This window comes from Tinamus guttatus, unplaced genomic scaffold (assembly GCF_059628265.1).
Source record: "Tinamus guttatus ecotype Peru unplaced genomic scaffold, ASM5962826v1 Tinamus_guttatus_pri_ptg000473l, whole genome shotgun sequence".
Lineage (NCBI taxonomy): Eukaryota > Metazoa > Chordata > Aves > Tinamiformes > Tinamidae > Tinamus > Tinamus guttatus.
This window is the reverse complement of record NW_028289007.1, coordinates 1,134,551-1,147,990: the sequence shown is the minus strand read 5'-3', so window position 1 is coordinate 1,147,990 and position 13,440 is coordinate 1,134,551. Positions and strand designations below refer to the sequence as shown.

General features: G+C 37.0%; 1 protein-coding gene across 8 annotated transcripts in view; it reads left to right on the top strand.

Moving 5' to 3' along the window:
- The window catches only part of QKI (QKI, KH domain containing RNA binding), a 137,128-nt gene that overhangs the window by 66,766 nt on the left and 56,922 nt on the right, over positions 1–13,440 (top strand). The window lies entirely within an intron of this gene.

Sequence of the window (13,440 nt, the reverse complement as noted above, 5' to 3'; positions counted from 1 at the left end):
TGAATGTGCTCACGTCCAAGAATTCAGGCTGAGCTTGTTTGGTTCAAGGAGGAAAGCGCCACGTCTGGGTGCTTCCTAAAAGGGCTTTGTGGCTCTTGGGATGGGTTTTATTTTGGGCAGTGGCCTGGCAGAACAGAATACAGACAGTTGCTTGTGATCCTGCATATGGCTTCCTAGGGTTAGATTTAGCGGTTTTACGGGCACTGATAGGAAAGCATGAAATGAGTTGCAGCTATTGATGAAACTAAGTAGTTAGATTACTAACCTGAGTATTTAGAAGACAGAGTTATTTGGCTTTCTGCTCCTTGATCACTATACAGAGGAACGAGGTCAACAAGGTTTATTGTGACAAGATACTAGAGCTCCTTTTCACCTTGGAAAATCAGAGTATGATAACACCAATTGTGAGTTGTAGTACATTTCTGAATAGCTTGCCATTCAAGCTTGCTTTTATTTAGTAACAGTTTTCCCTTTTTCTCAGGTCAGCTGGCTCTGTGTTAGCCTTGCCTTACCTGAACTTGGATTAAAACTGCTGGTATTAGTCATTAATAACCATTACCCTTTTGCTAGACACATCAAAAAATAGAGCATCTTAAGGATATGAATAAAGCTCAAGTAGCTCTGCAGATGTCAATGGGTATGCAGTGGGACAGTGCCCTTTACATTTTTTTCCAGCTATATTTGCAGATTTTTTATAGGTAGTCTTTATGCTTTTCAGCTATAGGGGAGGATTTAGTTTTATCGATGGACAGTTGCATGCTTTTATTAGACTTTTCTGAGAGTCGTCAACAGCTTGTTCCCACTAATTTTATATGTCCACTGTATCTGTTTTTGTTACATGTGTTTAAAACTCATGACAACTGATTATAAAGTACGTATTAAGTATCTCTATGAAAGGATTAAAATTACAGTTCTATATTCCTGCAAGACAACTGAGAATGTAATTTTGTCCTCCAATCTTTTACAGCCTAAAGTGGAGAAAACATTAAGCTATTTTTGACTTGGAAGTGGAATCTGCAAAATGCTGCCTTCATTCAGCGGGTTTTCAATAGCTTGCATGTGCATGGCGGGATGGAAAAATTGGCGTCTGGAATAGCTGGAAGACTGTGGCTTTAACAAAATGATGGCAGTATTAAGTTTCTGGTTACTTCATTAGAGAATACTACAGACCAGAAACCTTTATGAGAATGGATTTAATCAGCGCAGGTGTGAGGTGTCTAATTGGTACAAAAGTGTCATGGGTTTGCTTTAGCGTTTTTGGGAAGCGTCAGGATACTTTTATGACTGAAGTAATAACATTCCTGAGGAATGAACCAATGCTCATAGCCCATTTGAAAGCAATAGAAAATAATTTTAGAGCAGTAAGATTTTTATAGAAAGAATTAGCAATTTTTTTTTCTGCTGAAGTCTTGGTAGGATCTTTAAGCACGCTCTCTTCTTACACCTTCTGCCTTTTTTTTTAATACACTAAGTCAGCACAAACTTTTTTTGTCCTCTTTCATAAATTTCTACCTTGTTTCATAAATTGTCTTCACTGTTTTTTGCTTTGACACACAGTTCCTCTTCTTTTCTCTAGGGAGATCCTTTCTGACTCTTTCACCACTGTGGTAGTCTTGATTCTGCTGATCTCTTTCTTGTTCACAATGTGTTTTATTGACCATTGTAGTAAAAATAAGGTTAATTTCCATAGAGCTTCATGTATCCTTTGCAAATATGAGAGGCCATGAAAGCAACTCTGCTGAATTTTAGCAATAATTCATGTTAAACACTGGATTTAAGCTAGAATTGCAAGCTGGAAAATGGGGTAGTTTGAGCTGCATCTCATCTTTCTTACTCGGTGACAGTAGGTCTCTCTTGCTATTAACAAAGAGATACTTAAGAGATATTTAACATGCAGAAGAGCATCTGAACGCATGGGAGTGTGTTAGCTGAACAACTTGATGAGACATATGGACAGCAAATGTATATGAGACAGATCATTGCATAGAATGTTCATTATTCAACCTATTACTAAACACAGAAAACTTTTATTATAAGTCTGGCATAGATGTTTTCCTGTTGTTGTTCTCCCTGCCCTTGCCCCTATCTTCTTCTGTGTCGTGGCACAGTGCGGTGAGCTCATTGTTGACAAATGAAGAACTCTAAGATTTAGAGGGTTTTTTTTTTTTTTTTTTTTAGGGAAAAGTGTGGGCTATTCTGTGTTGAAAGTAAATTTTGTATTCACTGTCCCCCTATGAACCTTGTATGACTAAGAAGTCCCTGAGGTGGCTTTGTCAAAAAGACCTAGAACTTTAAATCCGTGGATTTACATTGGCTGAATCAGCAGTCAACATAAGTCTCAAGATGAGCTGTGTTACAAGCAAAACGAGGGGATAAATGTAATACTTGTTATTAACACTGCTTGAAATACTCTAGCTGATCCGGAAAGCAGTCAGATGTGGTGGGCAGAGGAAAGTAATGTAAGGACAGAGATTGTTGCAGCCTGAATAATGGAGTTGCTCAGCATCCAGTCTTTTACTGGGGGGGTGGAATTAATTCAGCTTGACATACACCTTTTTTTGGAAGAGTTAATTTAGTACTAAAATTAACATTGTTCTAAGAAACCTCCTTCCTAGGAAAGATATCTTTTGAATTTTCCATGGCTTTTACATACATCTGAAAAAAAAAGGTTTTGAAGAGCAAAATGCATTTCCTATTGATTGTGTTTCAGTTCTCTTAGGGTAGTCTGTTTTCATTTGGTTACTGGTAGCTTCAGATCTGTTATTTGCTGATGAAGTGCGTTCGTGTTTCCTGAGAGATTCTTCTATTATACAAGGCAGGTAGGATAAAACATAACAAGTTAGGATGAATCTTATTTGACTTATAAGTTGTGTTCCTATTAAACACACTTTCCTTCGGCTTTTTTTTTTTTTCCTTTTTCCAAGCAAAATAATGTTATCAGTTGGAATAGTAAATATTCTAAGCTTGACTAGATAATGCTGTATTGCCAGTCTTGCCGCGTGCCTAAAAGGTCAAAGTCTGGGTATTTTGAATTTTCCACAATAGTAGGTATCGAACTTGGCCACTGCCTTGCACAGAAAACCGGCTTTGCAGGGGGATCTGCTGGGAAGGGAATATTCAGCCTTCCTCTGTCCATAATCTAATTCTTTGTCAGGCCTATAGCTGGCAGGAGTTCAAATGTTCAGGTTGCATTTGCTGCTCCAAGAGTGGTTCATGGTGGCCTGCAAGGAGGGAGTAGTGGAAGGACTGTAAACATTGCGTGGGCAGCAGGGATCCATGGACAGGGAGCAGCCCTGCTGGCTGCTCGAAAGTGAAGCTCCCTTATGGTAAGAGGAGGAGGAAAATAAAATGAAGTTGAGCTTCTAAAGGAAAAAAAAATAAAGAAGATACAAAGACCCACAAAATGACAAATAATTTTGGTCATACACTTTACTAGCTCACAGTTTAAAATGCTAGTTATTGTAAAAAGCCTTTGTGGTTTCTGTTTGGATTTGAGTTTCCAAAACACTTTGATACTTCACACCATTTTTTCTTCATTGAGCTTCAGAATTAACTTAATTGTTTAAATTTTTAGAAGGCCCCTGAACTAGATGTTTGCTAATTTTAATCTTCTGATCTTGAAGAAGGGCCTGGGCTCCTGGATTAATCTTGTGAGCAGTGGTTGGCAATCATCGCATTAACAAGGAAAGCATTTTATTTACTTGCTTAATCTGATTTAAGGTAAGCCTTTAGGAAAAAGACTGTTTCAGCTTCCTTTCATAGTGTACACTTCCTTGTGGTGAGTCAGCTAAGGAAAACACTACCTTGCTTCAGGGTTTGTGGTGTGTGTGTTTTTTTTTTTTTTTCTATTAGCTTTGAGGTGGTTTGGACTTCATTAAAAGCAAACAAACAAGATGATTCCTTCCCCCAGATCACTTCCTGTTCTTCTTGATCTGAATTTTGCAAGAACAGCCCTTTAAACTCTCACTGGCAAATCAGAGCTGTAGGGGGGTGTATGTGTGTGTTTAAATGTATTTTTAATAGACTAGTCCATCTCCTTAGTATAGTAGTTCTGCTTTTTCCTACTCTCTAGAATTACTGCCAAATATTCTTTCCTACATTTTTTTAAATGTATGGTCAGTAAGCCTTTGCAACTGCAGGTTGCTTCTAAAGTGAACGTGTCGCAGAAAATAACATTGTGATCTAGATACATGGAATTCTTAGAATATGCTTCTAATAGAGGATATTTGTGGACGTACAAATTAAAAAAAAAAAAAAAAAGCTGTTCTTACCGAAATGGTAGCTGAAATGGTAAATGACAGTATGGTTCGATAGTAAGGTTTTTTTATAAATATAATAACATGTTGAAAACACAGTGAAATGTAAACAATTTTCAGTAATTTGACATGTTTTAGCTGTGTAATTTAACATGTGTGATGAAAAATGCAAGCTAAAGGATTTTTCTTGTAAGGAGCTCAGGTGTTGATAGCTTTGGTAAGGAGTACAGTCCCCCAAAGAACATTGTATTTACTCCAAGAAAGTTAACTACTACATATATAATTACATATATATATATATATATAAAAATTTCATATTAATATCTATGAAATTAATTGTAAGATCATTTGCATTCCCTGATGAGCTATATTCTATGTAATGTGTGCTCACATATTTGTCTCTAAACCTGGATAAATGCAGTCTGTTTTAACGACTTAAAGACAATAGCTATTTAACGAATGGCTTGAGTGTACAGGAGAAAAGAATAAGCTTGATTGCTTACAATCTGACATTTGAAAAAGCATTTTTTTAGATCTCTGGTATTTGCATATCTAATTGCTATGTAATCAAAACTAAGTGAACTGTAGCTACTTGAAACCCAAAAAAAAAGAAAGGCAATCATCTTTACAGGGGAAATATCCCACTCATACGCAAGCCTGTCTGAATATTAGAATTATATTCTTCTTGTGTTTAATTATAGGTGTCTGACTGAGCAGTAAATTTATGCCTGTGTATTAAAGGAGTGAATGTGACCCTGAAACATCAGCTCTCCTTTGTTGTAGCAAAGCGTTGGCATTGAGAGAACTTAACAGTGTTGTGTATTTTGGTGATAAGGGATTGTGCCAGAATAGCTGCTAATTACCTGCTTTGTTTGATATGGAAAGTAGTGGTTCTGCACTTTTCTTCCCACCAGTGACAGTACTCAATTAAAACTTGTATTAAACAGTGATAATGCTCTCATTTATCTGGTGGAGGAGACATGAGGTGAAGAAAATAAACAGGATTTTTTCAGCTGCTTGAAGGCTGGGTTTTTTTGCCTTTTTTCTTCAATCTACCGAGAGTAAAAAAAAAGAAAAAAAAAAAAGAAAAAAGAAAGCCACCTTTTTAATCTAAGGTATCTCTTTATTTTTATAACCCTTAAATCTTGCGTTTTATGAATTCTAGCTACTGTGGAAGTTTCTAATACATCTTTAATGTAATATGGAAGTTATAAATTTGAAAGAGGCTTATCCCATCCTGTTTCCTGCCATTCCTCTTTGTGAAGCATCTGTTGTCGTGGTTTCCTTATTTCACTGTGTTTTGAAATCTTGTTAATATGTCGGAAGAGCTCTAACATGGCTAATTAATGTAGTTGCTTTTCTTGGCTTTCATTAGTGTTTGCTCCTTTCTCTAGAAAGGAGGGGGGAAAAACAGCTTTTCTTGTGAAATGCTCTTGGTTGTTTCTTGGGAATGGTGCCCAAGCCGTGATTTGGATGGAATCCTGTCAGTCACTTTGGTATTATCAGATGACTAAAGTCTATGAAAATTATTCTACTGTTTGAGGATTTCTTTATAGTATTTTGTTTATACTGTAGTTGAGGTTATGCATTTGAATTATATTTTTGGGATGTGTGTTTGCTTCCTGTTTTCTTGGCTGAAATTTCCTCTTTCAGTACAAAATTTCAAAATAATGTTGCTCTAAATAACTTAAAATAATTTATCTCTATTTGGATAGCTGTTAATCTGCTTTAGAGATATGATTGCTGCACCCAGCTTTTCTCTTTACAAATAAGAAAATAGCTTCTACATAATGAAAGTATTTGCCATTTTAAAACATATAAAACTAAGAGAAGGCCTTTCTTCGGGTAAGGCCTTTCCCAGATGCTTTTGACCTGAGCATGATTTTCAGTTAAATTCTTTACCATTCTTTTAGGACTTGCAAACACCTTTTAAGGCATCTTTTTTAGAAGTCCTTTTGGAGAAGATAAAAAAAAAAAAAAAAAGGCGCTATTTGGCCCTATCTGATAGGATCCCTGAGTGGCTTCGCTTTTGCCACTTCCCAACTCCATTATACACACTGGGGAGCTCCACATTTTGTTTAGGATGAAGCTTCGTGGAGTGTCTGCTCACTGGTGGACAAGGAAGGCTGGGAATGAGCAAGAGCCTGGGATATCCTGGGGCAGAGGTCCTAGGCACCTGCGACTGCCCATGAGTTCTCCTTTCTAGCCTATTAAGCTTTGGAGATACATATATATATATACGTATATATAATGTGTGTATATATATTTAAGTTGAAAAATGCCAGCGACAGTGAACAAATCAAGTAACCTCCTGTTTCTGAAAGCATGTCATAAACTTTGTTCTTATCATAGATGTTAGACGATGGTATCAGTAACTAAAATGCTGAAAATCAAGTTTTTAGAATAGATCTCGCGTCGTATCTGCACCTGGTAGATGCGTGGCAATACATGCACATGCACCAAGTGTTTGCGGCGTTTTCTGTGCCGAGATACTCCTCACATGGAGATGTTCCTCATCCCTTCTCTCTCCCTTTGGTCATCAGTTTAGGCAGTTGAGACAATATCCATCACTAAGGAGTTTAAAAAAAAATTAGCTGTGGGAAAGAGAGAGTGAGGAGAATTTGCCATTTTTCCCTTGGAATGTCTGCCTCTTAAAGCAAAGATTATTATTATTTTTTTAATCAGGTCTTTCTGTGATTCAAAACTATTCTTAAAATGTGGAGAATCCACCTAGAAATTGATTTTAATTGCATGTACTAGCTGAGTTAAGTTATGATGACCTTGAATATGCTTTAAACCAATTTGTGATAATTACTGTCAAGGCTGTTCTTTTTCTGTTGAAAAGTAATGACCTATGATATACTGGAGGCCAGATTAGATCATCCTAATAATTCCTTCTGGCCAAACTCTCTGAAATCTGGAAAATTTTACTTGTAGTCAAGCTTTGTATGAAGAAAGGGATAGCAGCAAGTGTACTGAATAAAACTTTAATGCAATGTAGTGGAATACTTGATTTCTTATTTTTTTCTATAAATAACTTTTTCTTCCTATATGTAATGGGAATATATACTACTGAAGTATTTAAGAATTTTCCAATAATATGGTTTTCAGGATTCTGTCCCTATGCTCTTTTTTTCTTTTTTTTTCTTTTTGTGTCATGCACTTAATTTGTATACTCAGATATGCTAAAATGAAAATAGTTTTTTTATGGGCTAGAATTAAGCTAAGACCTGCGGACCATTTTGCTCAGGTATCGTTTGTCCACATGGAATCTCAGAGAGCTCTCATATCTGTCAAACAGAATATTTTTTATCTGCAGCTCTATTGTTTGGCCTTATTTCAAATCTGCCACTCTCTCTGTCGGCAGTGGCCCATTAATGCTGAATTCACAAGTTTTAATGAGAGTGCTGGACCTTTTGGGTACGTGTTGTGTTTCTGGCCTTCACGACTTTGTTTAGAAAAGCTTCTTGGTTTAAACAGCCCTTACCAGTTTTGGAGGGTGCTTTTTGCTGCTTTTGTTTTTCTGATGTTATTTCAGGTAAAGAAGAAAGCCGCTCTTGTCTCTGTGACAGATTCAAGACTGTCCTCATGGATTTTAAAGAAAAAGGGAAGAGTGATCACAATAATAGGCAACAGGAAATAAAATTCTGCAACAAGTTTGATTGAGTCATAAATCATATCAGCTAGGCCAGGCTGAGACACAGGTGAAAGCAGTCTGCAAACAGGGAGTTAAAAGCCAAACAGAGTGGTAGTGGTAGCAGCAAATATATGCTTTTCTTGAATGTGTTCATAAGTGGTTATTTATCTATGATTTTCACAAATATCTCATGCATGAAGGTAGACAGTATTTTGCTTTCTGCAGCTGAAAAGAGTAATTTTCGTATGTATGGAACTGGGTATTTTACAATTCTTCTGACTTAAAATTTATTCCCTCTGTCCTCCTGTCAGCTGCTATAGTGGTATAGTGCTAAGCTCTGTGTAATTACTGTGGGGGGGAGTCAGAATATTGGGGGATACGGAACTTACAGCATTGGGTTTCAGTATCTGGAGTTACATAGCTGACAGGTCTGTGTCTTGTTATGTCTGCATCCCACAAAAAATGTTTATGATCCTATGGCAGGGAAGCATTTAAAATGTGTAAATGAAAAAATCAGTATGGAGCTGTGCACTAGTCACTTGTTTGCCTGGAGTTTCGGATATGCTTATTCAGAGTTGATTTGGCTGCTCTTTGAATTATCAGTGAACGTATGCAGTGCAAACTTAGTTTAAGAAAAAGATGGTAAAGTTGCATCTGTGTCTATATGGATGTGTGTGTGAATATAATATATATAAATACATAGTGTATAGATAACACATAGTATATAGGTAATATATGTTAAAAAGTAGTGTTTGTATGTCTGTTTCTGAATATTTGATGTACACAATATTTTTCTTTACTCTTTGGTTATCAGATTTAGTAGTTTTTGTTGACTAATAATTGGAAGTAACTTTTCCATCACGTACCCATCTAAGATGGGACAATGTATTTAAACCACAGGAGGAAGCTGTTAAAATAGTTTATATATATTTAACTCTCCAACTAAAAATGTACTTCACAGTTAATATTTTTTTGAGATTTGCTATTTGTGTGCTGCAGTCTGTGAATGCAACTAGAATAGAATTAATGTAGTTGTACTTGGAACATTTCAGGAGGCTTACTGCATTTTAAAATGCAATTTGTCAGTCAATTCATTTTTCTTTCACCTTTTTCTGTCAGCTGTGATTTCAGTTTACAGTACAGATGAGTTTTAGAACATATTTGCTGATTTGCACTTTGTAGTTTCACAAAATTATTGTTCATATGTGTCTGAATGTATTTTTAGTTGATGTCAGAGATCTTCCAGGGTCAGCTGCTCAGCAAATGTATTTGCGGGACTCGGGCTCTTCTCTTGGTTAGATACACTCCAAAAATCTGGGTATGGAAAAGTTATTTAAGAGATGCAGAGAAATGAAGTGTATCTATGTACACGTTCTCTTGGCCTTTCTCCTGAAGACTTGCTCAACCTAAGGCACATGTGGGTGTCCAGCAAGCAGCATTGGCTCCTGGAGGCCTTGTTCCCTTCCTGCTCCCTCCAGATAGCAAATCTAGGGCATACTGGTTTTTGCCTTTGAAAAGGCAGCTGTCCTGTGTTTTTATTGTCCTGACAACAATCCAGCTTTGTTTCTCAGTGATTTTTCTGGAGGGGAAGTAGGAGTGGGAATCACTTGTCTTGGGGCCCATCTCTTGGAAAAGTCCTGGGGCTCAACCAATGTTCCCTTCATCCATCCCAGGCTGGAACTGTGATCCAACACTGTGTTCACTTGACACGGTTGTGTGCTGAAACGGGACTTGCTCATCACTCTTTGAGATATCCCATGTCTCAAAGGCAGAAGCTTTTTTGTTTTTGTGTACTTTATTCATCTATTTGTTTATTATGTATTTATCCAATTCATGCACTTAGTTCTTCATGGGGCATGAGCTGTGCTTGCTGCTCGGTGTCTCCCAGACAGCAGTTGCATCCATTTTTGCTGTGCTGCAGCTCAAGTGCTGGTGTATTAAATAGTCTTACGTTGTCTACTAAGGTAGTTTAATGCCTAAAATTTTATTTAGTTTGTGTAGAGCCGGTTCCATCCATTTAGAGAACACGGCCTTTCCCTTACAGAAGTGGCGTGTGTCTCTGCCTGTGAGGAGCACTGGGTCTAGAACAGGAAGGAAATCAAGGGGAGCCCTGTTCTTGTACTGTGCACACTTGGCTAAATAGGAGATTGCGCTTAAAACTTTGTCCTGGCTCTTGCAAAGTATTATTGTAGTTTGTTGAACAGTTATAATAATACGTATTCTACTAATAAGGAACAGATGTTAGTTGTATCAGGTGTGGGAGGGCGATTAGACAGGGTTTAGCAGTAAGAGCTGCATGCATTTTGCTGGTAAAGGTGATTTGTGGGACTTTGTTTTGTTTGAGGCAAGTGCTTTATCTGACTGTTAATTTCAATCTATGCTCAATAGCAATTTATTACGGTATTTTTCTGTTCTACCTTTTACCAGATTCAAGCAAAAAAAAACTGGTAGCACAACAACCTTTTTGATATGCGTGTTTTCCGCAACGTAGAGTTATGTATTGCTGTAATTTAAATTCAGTTTTTATGACATTCTTTTGAGTAATAGTCTCACATAGGTCAGGTATGAGCTTTGGTTTCTGATCTACTGTGTGAAAACAAAAATTTTCACAGCTCTTGGTAAAGATGATATGAGGCTCAGGTTTTTAGGAAGAGCTCTGACTATATCATCTAAGATTTGTATCCTATTGAAGGTTACATTATAGCAGAAGACTTAATTTCTTCTGAATTATTATGTATTACTGCAGAGGAAAGCTGTGTGGTTAAAGCAGTGACAGTGGAACTTGTACTTTGATTTAACTTTCAGTTTTTCTGTGAAGTCTTTTAGCCCCGCTTTGCCTGCTCCCCAGCTTCTAGCTGGGATTCCTCTTTGTGGTGCAGGTATCGCGCAGCTTTAGCCTCTGCGCGAATGGGCCGTGGTTTACGTGCGCGAGGGGGCCTGCCGGGGCATTTTGCTGCTGCTTCCTGCGTAGAGCATATCAAGATACTAATGAGTGTTTGCAAAACCTTCTTGTATATAAGCCTCCAGTATTTCATCCCTAAATGACACTTCTCATTAGAAAACAAACTGTCATTCTAAGATTCCTTAAAACAGCTAGATTTAGTATCTAATTTGGTATTAAACTCTCTGCACTTGTTCATTCCCACCCCGCAGCCCCCTGTTCTAAGGAGTTAACTCAGTATTGGCAGATTTCACTGTTTTTTGTCTCTCCCTGTCATAAACACCCTGTTGTGCTGATCGTTTCATCAGAAATGCTGTTTGGTCATCTGCTTGGTGCAGCTCTAATTTTTGTGATGGTTGTTGAAGACTAAAATCCAAAATGAGCAGCTGTGAGATCACAGCCGAAATCAAGAACTACTTAGAATTTCCCTAGTTTATTTGCAGGATTTACAGCCTTCTGCATTTAGTTCTTCTGAGTAAAATATTTGCACAGGTAGGGGAGGTAACAAGTTATATAGTTGCACAGGTAGGAGGTGTTGCACTATAAAAGTGGTATTAAAAATATTATTAAAAATAACATATGTTGGTATAGTTTATTTGTTAAGTAATCTTAAAGTGACCATAATACAATATGAACATCTATATCTCCCTCCACATGGAGATAGATAGATTTTAAGCTGGTGGTATAATGGATACTGAAATAGTTGCAGCTGCTCTTGAATCAGAATCAAATTCAAAGAATTTTTACTTGCATTTTCCCTTCCCTTATATTAGGTGGGATTGAAGAAGCTTGCATGCGCTTGAGCAAAATAGTTTCTAAGTCTGTAAGCTAATCACAACAGGAGTCCTCGAAGGGCAAAACATGTTTTCTCTTCAAAAAATATGGAAAGTTTTCTGTGAGTGGCACAGCACTGTTTAGATTAATCTTTTTGCCAGTTATCCCTAAAAACAGTTGGACTTAGGTTCCCACTGTTTTCTGTACCTCCTCCTAAGCCTGATTTTGTGAGTTTCTTGAATCAACTCCCCGAGCAGTTGCAATTGTTGGACTTAGACAGGCGGCTAAAGTGGGGAACAGAGCTGGAGTGAATATGCTCTGTTTCGTTTAGGTTGCTATTGGGAGAATTTCAGGTTGAGCAAGTAGCCTGCTGAAGTCAGTGCTGGCCCTCAAAGAAATGCTTGCCAAAGTGTAACTTTTGCACCGAGTGTTCCTGTATAATTAAATAAAATACCCTTTTGTCCGAGAAGGCTGGTTAGACTGTCTAATTCTGGTTTATCATTTTAGCTCATCATACCCCAAATGTGTACCGATGGTAAACTTCCACCAGTTCACTGATTTGACTTAACTTAAAACATGGGCTACAACCCTGTGATAGTTGAGTATAGCTTATTTAATTTTAAATAAAACTGACAACATAATGACTTTTTAAATTTTACATAGATGCATATTTTTAATGTACTTTACATTTTATATTTTAATCTTTTAGGCACCTTGATTTTCTTTGCTTGTTTTATAAGCAACATTTCAAACTTCCACATTTAAATAAAAGTAATAATAAAAAAAAAGTATGTGGGGGGGGCTAGGCTTCATTCTCTTCCTCTCATACATTTTAATGTGTGGGTGGAATGAATAGAGAGGGGATTTGGAGTGTTTTTCTAATGGATTCTTGATAGTTGTCCAATTCTGCCTAAAGTAAACTAGCATTGTCAATGGCAGACATGTGTAAGGGTAGCTACACACATCTTAATATTTTCCCCCTAAGAAAAGTTCATTTTAAGAAAAATCAGGATTTGTTTCTTTTGAAGAACATCAATATGGATAACTGTCTACAACCTGGTAAAACATCATGCTTGTTCATGTAGCCAGGCTAATGAGGAAAGCATTCCTGCCTTGACTTCCTCTCATCCCATCTGCCTCCTTGCGTTGGATCTGCTGTGGAAGCCCCAACAGTCGCTAGGGTAGCTAGTTGCACAAAGCAATCCTTTTTGCAGCCACTGTGAATTTGGCTATTAATCCCCTTTCACACTTTGTTTTTTTTTTAATTAACATTGTGTTATCACATGAAAGATGTGGTGTTGTGTTTATTTTGTTGTTGTTGTTTTGCTTTTATTTTATTTTTAGAAAAATTTTTAAAAAAGCTTTTATGTCTGGATGACTGCATTGTTACAGTGTTATATACATCCTGTCTTTTAAAAGCAGACCAGTAGTGAATGATAACATCATGCCAGGCTCCATTTGCTAGTTAGCCAACTTATGTGTATTTCCCCTTAAGATTTTGGAATCCTTTTGTAACAGGCTTCTAAAAACTTAGCTTGCACTTTTTGCTATTTTGCTACGTAAAAAGAAAGGCAGAAAAGGATTTTCATCTTACAGATTTAAAATATGATATTTTCAGAATTTCTAGGGGGCTAATTGATTTTTAAATCTCTTTTTTAAGAGGTTGTATAATGTTAATTCATAAAATTGCATTCAAAACACCAGTGAGTATAGTGGAGGAGTATGCAGTACAACTTCTCTTTCCAGAATTATGGTCCTTCACTGAAGTAGAACTTGAGAAAAAATAAAGAAAATTGAAGTTATTTCCTTTTCTGTGACACAGCCTTTCTTGA